The sequence below is a fragment of the Pollicipes pollicipes genome, unplaced genomic scaffold (assembly GCF_011947565.3).
Source record: "Pollicipes pollicipes isolate AB1234 unplaced genomic scaffold, Ppol_2.1 Scaffold_7231;HRSCAF=8579_pilon_pilon_pilon, whole genome shotgun sequence".
NCBI classification, from domain to species: Eukaryota; Metazoa; Arthropoda; class Thecostraca; order Pollicipedomorpha; family Pollicipedidae; genus Pollicipes; species Pollicipes pollicipes.
This window is the reverse complement of record NW_023597034.1, coordinates 39,195,617-39,208,315: the sequence shown is the minus strand read 5'-3', so window position 1 is coordinate 39,208,315 and position 12,699 is coordinate 39,195,617. Positions and strand designations below refer to the sequence as shown.

Below are 12,699 nucleotides of genomic sequence, written 5' to 3'. Positions count from 1 at the left end.
TTATTTCGATGGGAAGGGCCCGTTTATGGGAGCAGTCGGGTGCGGCTTTACACTTAGATCGGCGCGACCTCTCAGAAAAAGCCTACCATGACCTGCCGTGGAGACGGTGTTCGCAGCCGATGGGAGGGCAGACTCGCGCCGAGCCTCGTGCCCACGTGTAGAGCTGATTTAGCCGGAGAGCGCCGTTATATTCAGCGGAGCATGTCAAATGCCGGTACTTGCTTGTTTCGCCAGACGTGTTGTGCACGGCAAGGCTCAATATACGTGTGACTTGACCACAGACCGATCTTGATCTTAAACAGTGGGGCCGCTGTCCATCTAGGTGTCGACGCTCGGTTATCTATCAATGACAAACACTGACATTCATGTGTTGCCAACAAGTCTGCAACCAAACATTTCATCCGGCACGTCGTCATCAGCATGGGTAAAATTAACATTTCGTTCTGGAATTTTTTGAGACCTAAGATGACGTCTTGCAGTTGGCTGTGTTCGATCCACGTGTAACGCTACGAGTTTTGTTTGAGAACATTGCCACATGAAACCTTTACTTCGCCGGCAGCACAAAAAGTACGACATAGTGAAGCATCCACACGACTTTTAAATGCTCCCATACACATCCAGCCGCATCTTTATTTCAGCAACGGCTAAAACAACACTGCACCATCAACCCATCCCACACATTCGACAAGATATGAGATGTTCATCAAGTGGCGACTCCAAGTGCTATGAGCTGGGTGCGCAGCGGTCTCTTGGGGGGGGCATAGCGCACTGCGCGGCTCGCCCCCAGACACCCGGCCGGGCTGGCGGACAGCGCAGGTCCAGAGAGTCATACATACGGCATCAATATGGTGAAAACAATGTGAGCGGTTACAATATAGAATCAGTGCTGGCGCCCAGACCAGCGAGTCCACCATATTCGCCACGGTCGGAGGTCTCGAGGGTCACGCGCTACCTAAGCAAGCCCACGCGTCTGTAACAGATACTCGCACGGAGTCTGGTTTCGAAAACATCTAGTTCAGCTCCACTTCACCAGCAAATTGCCAGGCTTTGGAACACGTACGTCAAATTATGAACAGTAGGTGGAGCCAGCTGTTTAACTAATGAAACTAGCACACGGTCCGGTATAATTGGCGGTGAACAAAAGAAGCGTGCAATATTCAGGTGCATCGCCCACTGACTGACGTCCGCAAGAACCGACCGCTGCGGGAGATTACGAGGCCTTCTCGACGGGCTTGAAGTAGGAGCTGACGGTCGGCTGGGAGTCAGCACCTATTGGTCGAGCCAGCTGCCCAAGCCCCGCCTCCTCGACGTTCGATCCAACCAGCGCCACGCTGCACGCCAGGATGACGTCATCGGTTTTCAGATGTTGGAACTGACCACCTGAGGTATACACACCAGTTAAATCTCGCGCCAGAGCCGGGATTCCGTCTTCCGACGTGTGCTCAGTGTGTCGTTGGTCGCCATGTCCACACTGTTCCCGCCTTTTTCGGCGTTCAAAACACGACAAAATACAATTACATTATACCACCGATGTACAAAACGAGTAGAACAGGTGTAGGCTTATAAGAAAGCCTTTTTAAGACAACCCACGAAAGTGGCTAGGCCCCTGAACATAAATTAAAACATGGGGTTGCCCCGGTTAGAAAGCAATGTGTATCGCATCAGTGCTGACGTGGCCACCGAGGAAGCCACGTCCAGAGCGGCGGGCTGGGCGGAATAGCATACAGCTAGGGATACTGTCATGGACTCAAACCTGGCACAACACAACGCTGACATCGGGCGGTGCAAACCAAAAGCAGCATATACCACCGAACTTTCGACAACTGTGTGGCACAAGAGAGGCACATACACAAATTTATAAGCTGATACAAAAACGCTAGGGCTATCCTCAGAGATAATTAATTACTCGATGCCTGATTTGTTTTTGTAATTTAATTGTGGATCACTGAATAAATACGGTACGGTATAAATATTTCAAATGGGTGGCGGCAGCAGAGGTGATGCGTTGCACGCTGCCTAACCTTTACGCCCGACCGAGACAGCCGCAGCAAAGCGTGATACCCGCCGGAGCATTTCAAAGTGACCGCAGGGTTCAAGACAGGCCACTACGCCTAAATGTACCTACACATCTGGCATGCTTCTGATCTGGGAGTTGTTCCCCCCCCCCCCCCCCTTACTTCCACCCACGGGGCCTCAGTACACCAGGACCCTACGCGATCTCTGCCCCCCGTACCAGTGGACTGCCTCTGCTGGCGCGGTGTGCAGTGACACCCGCCCTCCCCACCCAACAGGTGGGTGTGAAGGGGGGGGGGGGGGGCAGGGACGCCTCCGCCTCCGCCGGGAACGTACCGCCATCTGCCGGGTCCCGCGTGACGTCAGCACCCGGCTCCAGCACGAACTCGGCCGGCGCCGCGCACCGCTTGAACACATACCTGCGGCGGGAGCACGTCCCGAGGGTCCTCAGTCGGTGACGTCAACAAGCCAACAGGCGGTGACGTCAACAGGCCAACAGGCGGTGACGTCACGCTCGCAGAGCACGACAGACAACCACGCCATCCCTTGTTACCAGCCGCGGCGCAACACGGGTGCCCCCAGCACCACCCCGGAACGCTCACATGGGATTGACGCAGGACTGCCGACTGGATGACTGAACACCCTGCAAGCGATGTGTCAAGTGAAATTGATGAAACGAACGACGCAGCCAGGACGCCAGCAACTCACGCCACTTTGAGCGCACCACTCTGGCGCACTGTGGCGTCCCTCGAGTTCAGCAAGCCCTCCAGCTGGTCCGGGTACTGGCGCACCAGCCGATATAGCGCCACCGCCTCCAGCAGCACACGTCGCAGGTCCTGCAGCGCAGGCAGAGCGCCGTCAACAGCGACCCCGCGGGGTCGACTGCGGCAGCGGGGCCGGCGAGCTGGACACAGGGCCCGCCCGGTGAGAGGCCCGAGGGTCGCGGGGGACGCGGCTCAGCAGAGGCCACGACGGGCGCGGGCGGGCTCTGAAGACGGCGCGCCGGCGTGAGATCGGGGCTGACGCCAGCGTCCATACGTCCGACGCGGGAAGTCACGGGCGGAGCGCGGCCGTCACGGCACAGCCAGTCTCTGAAGCGGTCACTGGCGCCGCGGCTGGTCAGAAGACGCCATCAGACCGGGCATCATCCGTCGAAACACGAGGCGGTGGGCATTTGATCGCCAGGCCCAGGGCGAGAGCCGTAAACATAACCAGCGACGGTCTATATATATATATATATATATATATATATATATATATATATATATATATTATTGTGCTAGACCGTCGCCGACTATGCTCACGGCTCGCGACTTAACTTATCTTTGAGCGCGACTACTGTTCAGTTTAGTTGCGAAAAAAGGTGGTATTCGGGTTCTCTTAAAATGCAGCGTTTATTCCATCACAGCTTTGGCAACTTGTACCATAAGCTCAACTACGAGCGCACGCAGCGTGCTGCTCTCTAAAATGAATGTCATTGTAACTTTTACTACATCAGTGGTCGCACACTACTCCTACATCAAAGCCCGGCAGCAGTCGTGTCTTGCGAGGATGGGGCTGGGAGTGGGAGAGTGGGTGCCAACGCGTCCTGTCTGGACCTGGGTGAGTGCGGACAGAGCTGTCCCCGTCCCGCCACGGACCGGCCGCCCGCCCGCCAGGATTTGGTCCAGGATGAATCATCACGAGATGGACCTTCATGCCACATTGTCGTCGCCCATGCAGGTGGAGATCAAGGTCAGTGAAAGCTTGCTGGGCTGGTGCAGCGGCATCTGACATCAGTTGCGGTATGGTGATATGACAGTGCCAATGACAGCGCAACAGAAACCCGACTCATGATGATTATACCACTGCTCTTGAGCACGGGGAAATCCATGTTCATGACACGAGCCTAGCCGATCTGCAAAGCACGATGGATTTAAACGATGTTTCTATTCGTTTCCTTAATTTATATAATGCCAAACGTTTGAGGCCATATCAACGCAGAGTTTCTCACCAGATGATGCTTAGGCTGGAACCATCTTCTCGTAACAGAACACTTGGTGCCATTAAATATCTTGCATTTTACAAAGCAAAGCTCAGCCTTGACAAAACAAGTATCGTTTATCTGAAAAAGAAATAGTAGCTCGTATGATTACGACATACGGCCACGACAACCGTCTAAGGGTTTGGATAGAAACTAAAATCAAGGACTGCCACATATGGGCACAATCATATGTCAGGAACACCGACCCAGGATTTTCTGAAGCAAGTTGAAACCAGACCTCATCACACCAGGCCAGTTTACGGAGAAAGCGCACATTCAAAACAAAACTTGTGCTGTATTTAAACAGAGCAAGTATGTCTGCCCTCGGTGAGACTTCATGCACGCTGCCATGATAATTCGAGGAGTCTTTTCTTTTATCGATAACACGTTTTCCTTTTAAACGGGACATGCCACCCTTTTGAGCACATTGCAAAGGAACACCCGGATGAAACCTACTGATCGCCTATGTGTAATAACATCACTGGGGAGCGGGCGCGCAGCGAGAGCTTTGGCAAGGGGGGGGGGGGCAAAGGGGTAACAAAGGGCCCCCTGATGGAAACATTTTCCCCAAATCGTCGGACATGGCCCATTTGTCAATGATGGCATGCTCTTCTTTGACATTTTTCATCGGCTCCCTCTTGAACTGGAATAGAAGCCAGAACCTACCGCGAAATCAATGCTGCTTGAAGTTTAGTCCAATACACTGAAAAAATGAAACGGTTACACGACTGCATGAAATAAATTGCCGCCGCTCTCCATTTTCTAGTGGTTCAGTGGACCCTTTTTGAACCGACAGAACTCAGAAACTTAGGCAAAATTTCTATCTGAGTTCTACACAGATATCTAAGACTCCGCGAATGTATCTTGAATATCAAAACGGGTCAACAATTTGTATGAACGTGGCCAAGCCATTTTTGTTTGTAAATAAGCAACAGGCAGTCAGTAGTGATTTGTGACACGACTTAAGTAACGTAGTTTTGAGCATGCGCGCTCGCACACCTTAGCAAGAAAAACCTCGACCCACCGGCGTTATGGTCTCCATAGGCCGCGCAGCGTCGGCCCCATGGCAACACTAAGTCGTGGCCGTGGCTAACAGGTGGGCGAAAACGACGACACTTCGGAAAGAAGTGCCTTTGAACGTTTTAGGACTTAAAATCGTACATTTAGACGATATTTCGAGCGCATATTTTACCTGTCCGATTTTTAGATCGATGATACTAACGGATTAGCCTTTACGACACCGCAAACTGGCGCTGGAATTTCGTGGTGGAACTGAAAGAGTGAAGGCAGAACCGCTATTTATCGTGCTAGGACATTCAGAGTGTTATTTCATGACGATCGTTCTTCACCCACGGCGCCCCCCCCCCCCCCTCCCCGTCTGGGGTTACTTGCAGTGGCTTATGCCGTTCGGTTTTACGGCAGCTGCAACCCAGGCCATCGCTGTTCTTGCTCCCGAGATCACAAGTGCGCGGCTCAAACATTTTGATATAAGTTGTTTCAATAGTAAATTACGCAAAGAGAATGGAAGTTCTCATGCAAATATGGGATGGCCTAATGCGTTTTTTGAACTCATTTCGACACAGCTGTTCAACGCTAATGAGACCCCTTATTTTCGGGAAAGGACCCCCTTGAGTAAAACACTACGGGGCACATTAAAGTTCCGGTTAAGGGCTGAAGGCTGATTCTGTCCCATCGCTGTGCGTCTTCCGGCTGTCATTCTGGCGACACGGAGCGGGATCCCTTGGCGATCCGGAGGCCATTGGGGGGCATTGGAGAACATTAGAGGACATCATATCACATTGGTCCACTCCTTAACGCGGGAGGCCTTCTGACCCGCGCAGTTGACCCCGGATCCACGTAGGAAACCTCATTCCCGCCACAACATCCCTGATCGCTGCAGTTGGTCAAATAATTGGCACACAGACATCAGTTCGGCTTCACGGGCCCACGACCGAATCGGGCTGGAGGACCCACAGTTCGGTACTGGGGGCCCTGCCCCGACTGGCACAGGACCCTTCCACTGCCTCAATGTGAGCACGCATCATGTCATCATGCTTCCTCTCATTGTCAGAGGGCTCCGACCAACCCAAGAGGCCCCCTGTCATTAGGGGGCCGCCCCTGTCCCTGTTGAGCAAACCTTCTCCCGACAGACTCGAGGCCCCTTGTTGGCACAAAATAAATAGCCCGTTAGGCACTGTGGACCACTGAACGATACACGGGCCCCGACCAGTATAATTCACGGGCCCCCAGAGGTCAGAACAACACGAAGCCGGATGTTCGTCATTGGCGATCTCTGGCCGAAATACGGGAGCGCTCTTTCTTCGGGGTCCCAATCGGCACAAAGAGTGCTCTGACATTTGACATCATGGCCCTGCGGGCGGGGGTCCTTAATGTGGCCTACATCCAGCCCTTCGGACTCTTCAGCCTTCCAAATGAGTCCTTGATCTTTGGTCTCGAGAGACCTTTTCGTCCCCTTTTCGCCTGCCCCCCCCCCCCCTCCCGCGCTCAAACATCGCTCTGACCCGGGACCACTTGCCGCCACAGGATCCCTGTCAGGTACTGTGGTACTTTACCCTCAAAGAGCCTTTTACTGTGTCAGGGACCCCGAACATTGCACGTCACGGACCCCAGTCTCCTTCCTGCTTGGGAAATAGGTCTCGGACGGACATGGAGCCGACTGTTCGGTGTTCGTGATTTCTGGCTGACTTACCCGCATTGTCTAAGACGTTCCTCAAACGGTGCAAGAGAACCTCTGACTAATATTCAAGATCACGACCCTACGGGTCGCAATTTGTTGTGATCTACAGCCAGTCATTCGGGCCCTTATGCCCTCCAACCGGGCCTTTGATCGTCGGTTCTGGTGGGCCGCGCGGGCCTCTCTTCGGGGCCTCATCGAGCACTTGCCTTGATCAGCTCAGGGCCCCTTGCAAGCAGAGGACCCTCTGCTAGGCGCTGTTGGTCCTTGACAGATACAAGGTCCCAAATCAGTGTAAATCACTGGCCCTGGTTTTATAGCTGAATGGGAATTGGGCCCTCAGGCCCATATCGGCACGGAGCCGACTGTGTGGAACTGTTGGTGCCTGTCAGTCATATAAGCCCATATCGACTCAGGAGGTCCCCAATCAGCGCAAAAGGCCCTCTAGCTGCTATCCGAGGGCCCGTCCCAGTAGGCGGGGCCCCTGAATGAGACTCCGACCAGTCCGTCATGCCCTTAGACCCTCGGATCTCGCTGATCGTCGGAGTCGGCGGTCCTTCTAGACTCGCCGGGCCTCCTCAAACATTGCCTCTGGCCGATTCGGGGCTGCTTGCCAACACGGAGCTTTATCAGGCGCTTTGGGGCGCCTGATAAAGATTACCTGATTATCAATACTATCAGGCGCTTTGGGGCGCTGACAGACGCTGCGGCGCACACCAATGCAAATCGCTGGCTCCGGCTTTGTTCCTGCCTGGGAAACGGGCACTCAGACCCATAACGCCATGAAGCCGACTGTGTGGTACTGATGTTGGACCAACATATCGGCCCTTATCGACTCAGCGAATCCCCGATCAGCGCGCAGGACCCTCTGGCTGGAATTGAGATTCCCTGTCCCGCGGGCCGGGTCCCGTGGATGCGACCTACGGCCAGCCTTTCGGGCTCTTAACCGTAGGTTTCGAGATGGCCTTTGGGCCCCTCGGAACCTAAAGGGAGGCAAGTGTCCCCTGTACCCCCCCCCCCCCCCCCCCTCTGCCTGTGCTACTGCTGGGTAGTATCACTGTAGGATCAGCAAGCTATAATAAGCAAATCCATTCCGCACTTATTTCCGAGATCAAATTACAGTCAAGGCTTCGTCACAACACTATACCTTTTCTTTCTTTTTAGCCCCGGGTTTCATTTTCAGAGTGAGCGGTCTTGCCGCATAGACGACATTTCAGTGATATATTCATAGCAGGCTCGGCGACAGCGCGGGGGGGTTTCACGTCGATATCGTTACACATTGGTTTGCAAATTGACGTGATTAAGAGAAAAGACCGCCTACAATCACTAACAGTGAAGACCTAAGTACACCTGTAGCGTAGACAGAATCGCTCAGCCATTAACGGGTACAAATTAGACGTGACACCTTTACTCCCGAAAGTCCGCAAAGCGCGGGTAAAAGAGCTCAACAATGGTAGCTCTAGTCCGCAAAAATGACGACAGAATCAGCTGCGAGCTGTCTTTTCCCACGTGCTTCGCGAGCCTCCGGGATTGAAACTGGTAACTTCATTTGACCACCATGAAGATGAACGCTTGTAATGGGCACGCTGGGGGGCCTACGCCATTCAGCGAGAACTACATTAGTAGAATTTTGGACCAGGATGTCACTAGACCACATGTGTCACTGTTATATACCTGCTTTGTAAATAAAGTCAGTCTGCTTTGTAAACACAGTGTTTCGTGCTCTCATGCTATTTAGCGCACACATTTTGGCCCACTAGTGTACGACAAACATCACACAAAACACGCACTCGAAGAAAAATGTTAGGTGTTAGTGGTGAGCAGGAAACAAAATGGAATTTCTAACGTCGGAACAGTATTTCAACTTAACATTTTAAGCTACTCGAAGACATTAAAAAATGACTCATAGCCCAACAAAACCGCGTCGGTTTTTTCGGTCTAGCCCAAATAAGTAAAAAGTGCAAAAAGTGGCAAGCTTCCTTTAATGTCTGTCTTTATAAAGAGGTATTGCCAAAAGGTGCAATGCCAGACGCCAGGGGGTATGATTCCTCTGGGTGGTCTCCCCAGCAGAGCCAAGGATCTTGTTTCAGCAGAGCGGCTCGTGTATCCCCGATCTGAATACAGAAACCCAGGAGGACGAGTTTCACACCCCCCCCCCCCCCCCCCCCCAGGTGATCCGTTGACCCCAGAGGCATCACGTCCTACTAATGTTACGCAAATGTTTGCTCGAATTTTCTTGCCATTTTTGGACACCACTGGGCGCTGTTTTTGGTTGCCCAAAAATGGTGCACCAAATGGGCACCATTTTTTACGCGCTGATTTTCCTTTATTCAGTCCCCCATGCTAACCAACGCAACGCTACGCGGACGTCTCCCATGAGAGTGTGCTGCGCGACCGTGCTTTCGCACTGGCCACCACTGTTACACAGACACTTTCTTCCCGTGCTTCGGTTGCACACTTACTTCCCGGAAAGCGTCACTTTACTTCACGTCGCTAGCCTCCCTCAAACCCTTGCCATTTCTCTCTCTTTCTCCTGGAGTGAATACATCGTCCTCATAGCTAGAGCAGGCCCCGAGCCGCTGCATTGAGCCACGGTCACGCGAGCAATTCGTTACCGTCACGGTAAGCGCTCGCGAGACTTTCAAAGGCATGCTTACATAAAAGTAACACGCCCCGCCACCGACTGTTGATAATTACTAATGCATAACTTCATGCAATGTAGTCGTACTTGGTGATGTACATACGCTTACCACATTTACGCATTACGATTACATACGATTACCTTTTCAGTCACATAGTAGTCCTAATCAACAAAGTACAAATATGATGTCCGAACCAGCCAAATGTAGACACAATCTTGTGTAATAACCCTGCTAATCAGCATAATACTGACCTGCACAGATTACATGAGCGTGTCCCAATGACTTATAGGCATTGCCCTGCCCTCCGGGGCTAGCGACCCGCGAACAGATACTGTCGACGCAATCACTGCCATGCATTGTCCTGCTGGGAGCCGCGGGCGGAGGGCCTACGACGTAATCACTGCACATAATTGGCCTGGACGCGTATGTGGGTGTGTATATATATATCTATATCTATATATATATATATATATATATATATATATATATATATATATAACAACCGTATTCCTAAAAATGTGAGCAGGACAGTACAGATGCACAACAAAGCAGCCTCGGAATCACTTCCGGTCAATCGTAGCCTCCTGGTCTAAAGCATCACCGCAAAGTTGTCCTTCATCCCCACTGAGCTCTGCCAGAGTGCCTGATCGACTTATGTAGAACGAGCTACCGCCGGAATCCCGCGGTTTGTGCAAACCTGGCCTCCTGGAGTCGCCGGAACAAATCGACCCACGGCACCGTCAGTGGCCCGATTCGCCACCGGTGCCGTGGGTCACGGAGCACTTGTCCCATGGGGTACTTGTGGGCATTACAGCAGACCCCTAGGGTCGCAGGACAGTCTGCCTCGGAAGAATCCATCAACGCTAAGTGCGCTTTTCTCGCGGAATGTAGCGCTGCCATCACCAACAGCCTAATAGCTTCCGATATCCACCTCATGAAAGTCCGAAAAGGACAGCTATGAGGTAAATCTCACGTTCTTTGAGTCGCAGGCTTATCAGTGGTACCCATGCATACGCTATTGCAACCCCCACCAGCAGCCAGCGACAAGTGACAAGTAAACAACGCGTCCCATTCTTTTGTGAATTATGTAAAGATCGACGTAAAGCCATTTTGTACGCTTATGTAAGAATCGAGACATTCCACCCACAGCTTTATCAATCGCCTATGTCCCGACTCAAGCTTTTGCCTTCGCCAGACACGAGGAGTCTAGCCAGGAGCGCGAGAACTATGTGGGTCAGGGGGCTGAGCCACTCAAGTTTAAATGCAGCATTGGCCCTCTGTGCGTTAACTGGGGAGAAATAACCACAAATGTCTGTACCCCATGTCACCCATCCCACCCCCAAGTCGGTAGAACTTCTGTTCCGATAAGTCTGGCCTACATGAAGTGCCCTTGACAAATTTAATCAGTCATGACAGAATTCTTGACCTGCTCCATGACAGTTTTCCCGATGCCCTATGGAGGACGAAACATAGCCATCTCAAACAAAAGCCTGATCACACCATGTCTTGCCCTCCAGAATGAGACCAAGAGGCCACTGAGAATGAGAATGAGACCATTCATTTGCCTTGGCAACTGCACTCAGATTGAAAGCAGACATCAGCAAGGTCAACAACACTTTATCAAAGCATGGCAGCAAGACATTGGCACTGTTTATCCCCATCTCTGAAGCTCATGAAACCCTTGTTGCCCAAGAATCCAGGACTGTCTCCTGTTGCACTGCTCCTCATCCTGAGCATTTGCATGTGTGACATATGCCATTTCTCCCATTCCCTTTACAACAAATCAGTGAGCTACCCTGGAATGGTTGATGATTTAGCAAGCTCATGCCAAACTTTGTTTACCCCTGATTCAGGGCAATGACACAACAGTATACACAAGTGTTAATGACTAAATGCTATATTAGGTAACAGGGACAGCCAACATGAGGTCAACATCTTTAATCACAAGGGTAAGACTTGAAGCTCAAAGTTTCAAATAAGAATGATCAAATATTGGGCCAAATATATTTAGATATAGAAAAACTGAGATACTTTAAATCAGCATCCCAATTTTTAAGTGATGCAATAGATAATAAAGCCAGACTTGCTCACACAAAATTTACACTCACTTATTCCACATGCCACAAATAGCTAACAATGCTATCTCTATGACAAAGAAGATACATCAAATGCATGGTCCTTTCACAATGGGTTTGAGCCACAGTGAGTAAGCCACATTGTTTTATAGTCACTGTTGCACTGCGGTTCTGTATAACCCTGGTACACACACACATGACCTCTGATACTAACAATGAGCAGTCAAAGCACAACATGTATGGTGTAGAGCTTGCAATACAAGGTATCTTGAATGTTTAAGAGAATGTGCTGCAATCTTGTGTTAAAGCACTGGTAACAAACACTGCTGATTGGACAGTTTTGAAAATTTCTATTTCACCTCAGATTTTCTATTACCCTAATGATTAATTACATTTGTCATTGACCAAACATCTCTCTGGCTACCAGTCAAAATAGTTTACATTTATGGATGTTGCCCATGGCATGCATCTACCTGAACACAGCCACATGTGTCAATGGGGCTTTATGACACATTAGGCTGCTGAGGCCATATGGCACCACCTGCCTCACCCTGGCAGGAAGGGTGGGCACTTTGAGCAATCAAACTCCCCACCTCTAGTTTCCCAGATGCACAGGGCACTACACTGTGGGAACTCTGACTAGTCAAATGATACCACACAAAGTATCGGATGATACATTTCAACAAAAAGAATGCACATTCCACTTTGCACAGCTGGTGAAACCAGAAATAGCATAAATGACTTCAATGAAAGCAGCTAAACGCAGGTGAGCATATGCCACCCATGATACACGAATGCAGCCACTAGCTTACCTTAAGAAACTCAACGCACCTGTCATACATTGTTTCTAAATCAACAGCAAAACATAGAAGAACATGAATTGTCCATAGAAACTGTCCATACCACCCGACAGCTGGCACCAGATTTATAACACTGCATCAGCGCACAAACAATAACACGCCCCACACAACAAGTTCATTGAAATGCCCGGCACCATCATACGCCAAAACTGATTTGTAAACAACGAAGCCCCGGCCCCATGTGTGGTACGTTCGAGGCAACAAATTAGTCAGTCATGTTTCTATTGTCACCAATTGTGGCACAAGAGCAAGGAGGACTCCCAAAAAACCAGTTGCTTCGAACAGATTGCACTCTTTGGGTCAGTTATGGCGCAGTTGTCTCAAGCATTTACGGCAGAGGACCGTAAAGAGAAATCGCAGCTCGATTTCTGTCCTGTGAGCAGTCCGACTC

At 50.9% G+C, this 12,699-nt stretch overlaps 1 long non-coding RNA gene across 1 annotated transcript; it reads right to left on the bottom strand.

Annotated features, from left to right (window-relative positions):
• Nucleotides 1–610: 610 nt before the first annotated feature.
• LOC119110267 (uncharacterized) lies at nucleotides 611–2,390 on the bottom strand. The gene is made up of 2 exons (XR_005095462.1): nucleotides 2,350–2,390; nucleotides 611–1,380 (listed from the first exon to the last, which is right to left on the bottom strand). It is a non-coding gene; the product is annotated as an uncharacterized LOC119110267 (long non-coding RNA).
• Nucleotides 2,391–12,699: the final 10,309 nt, after the last annotated feature.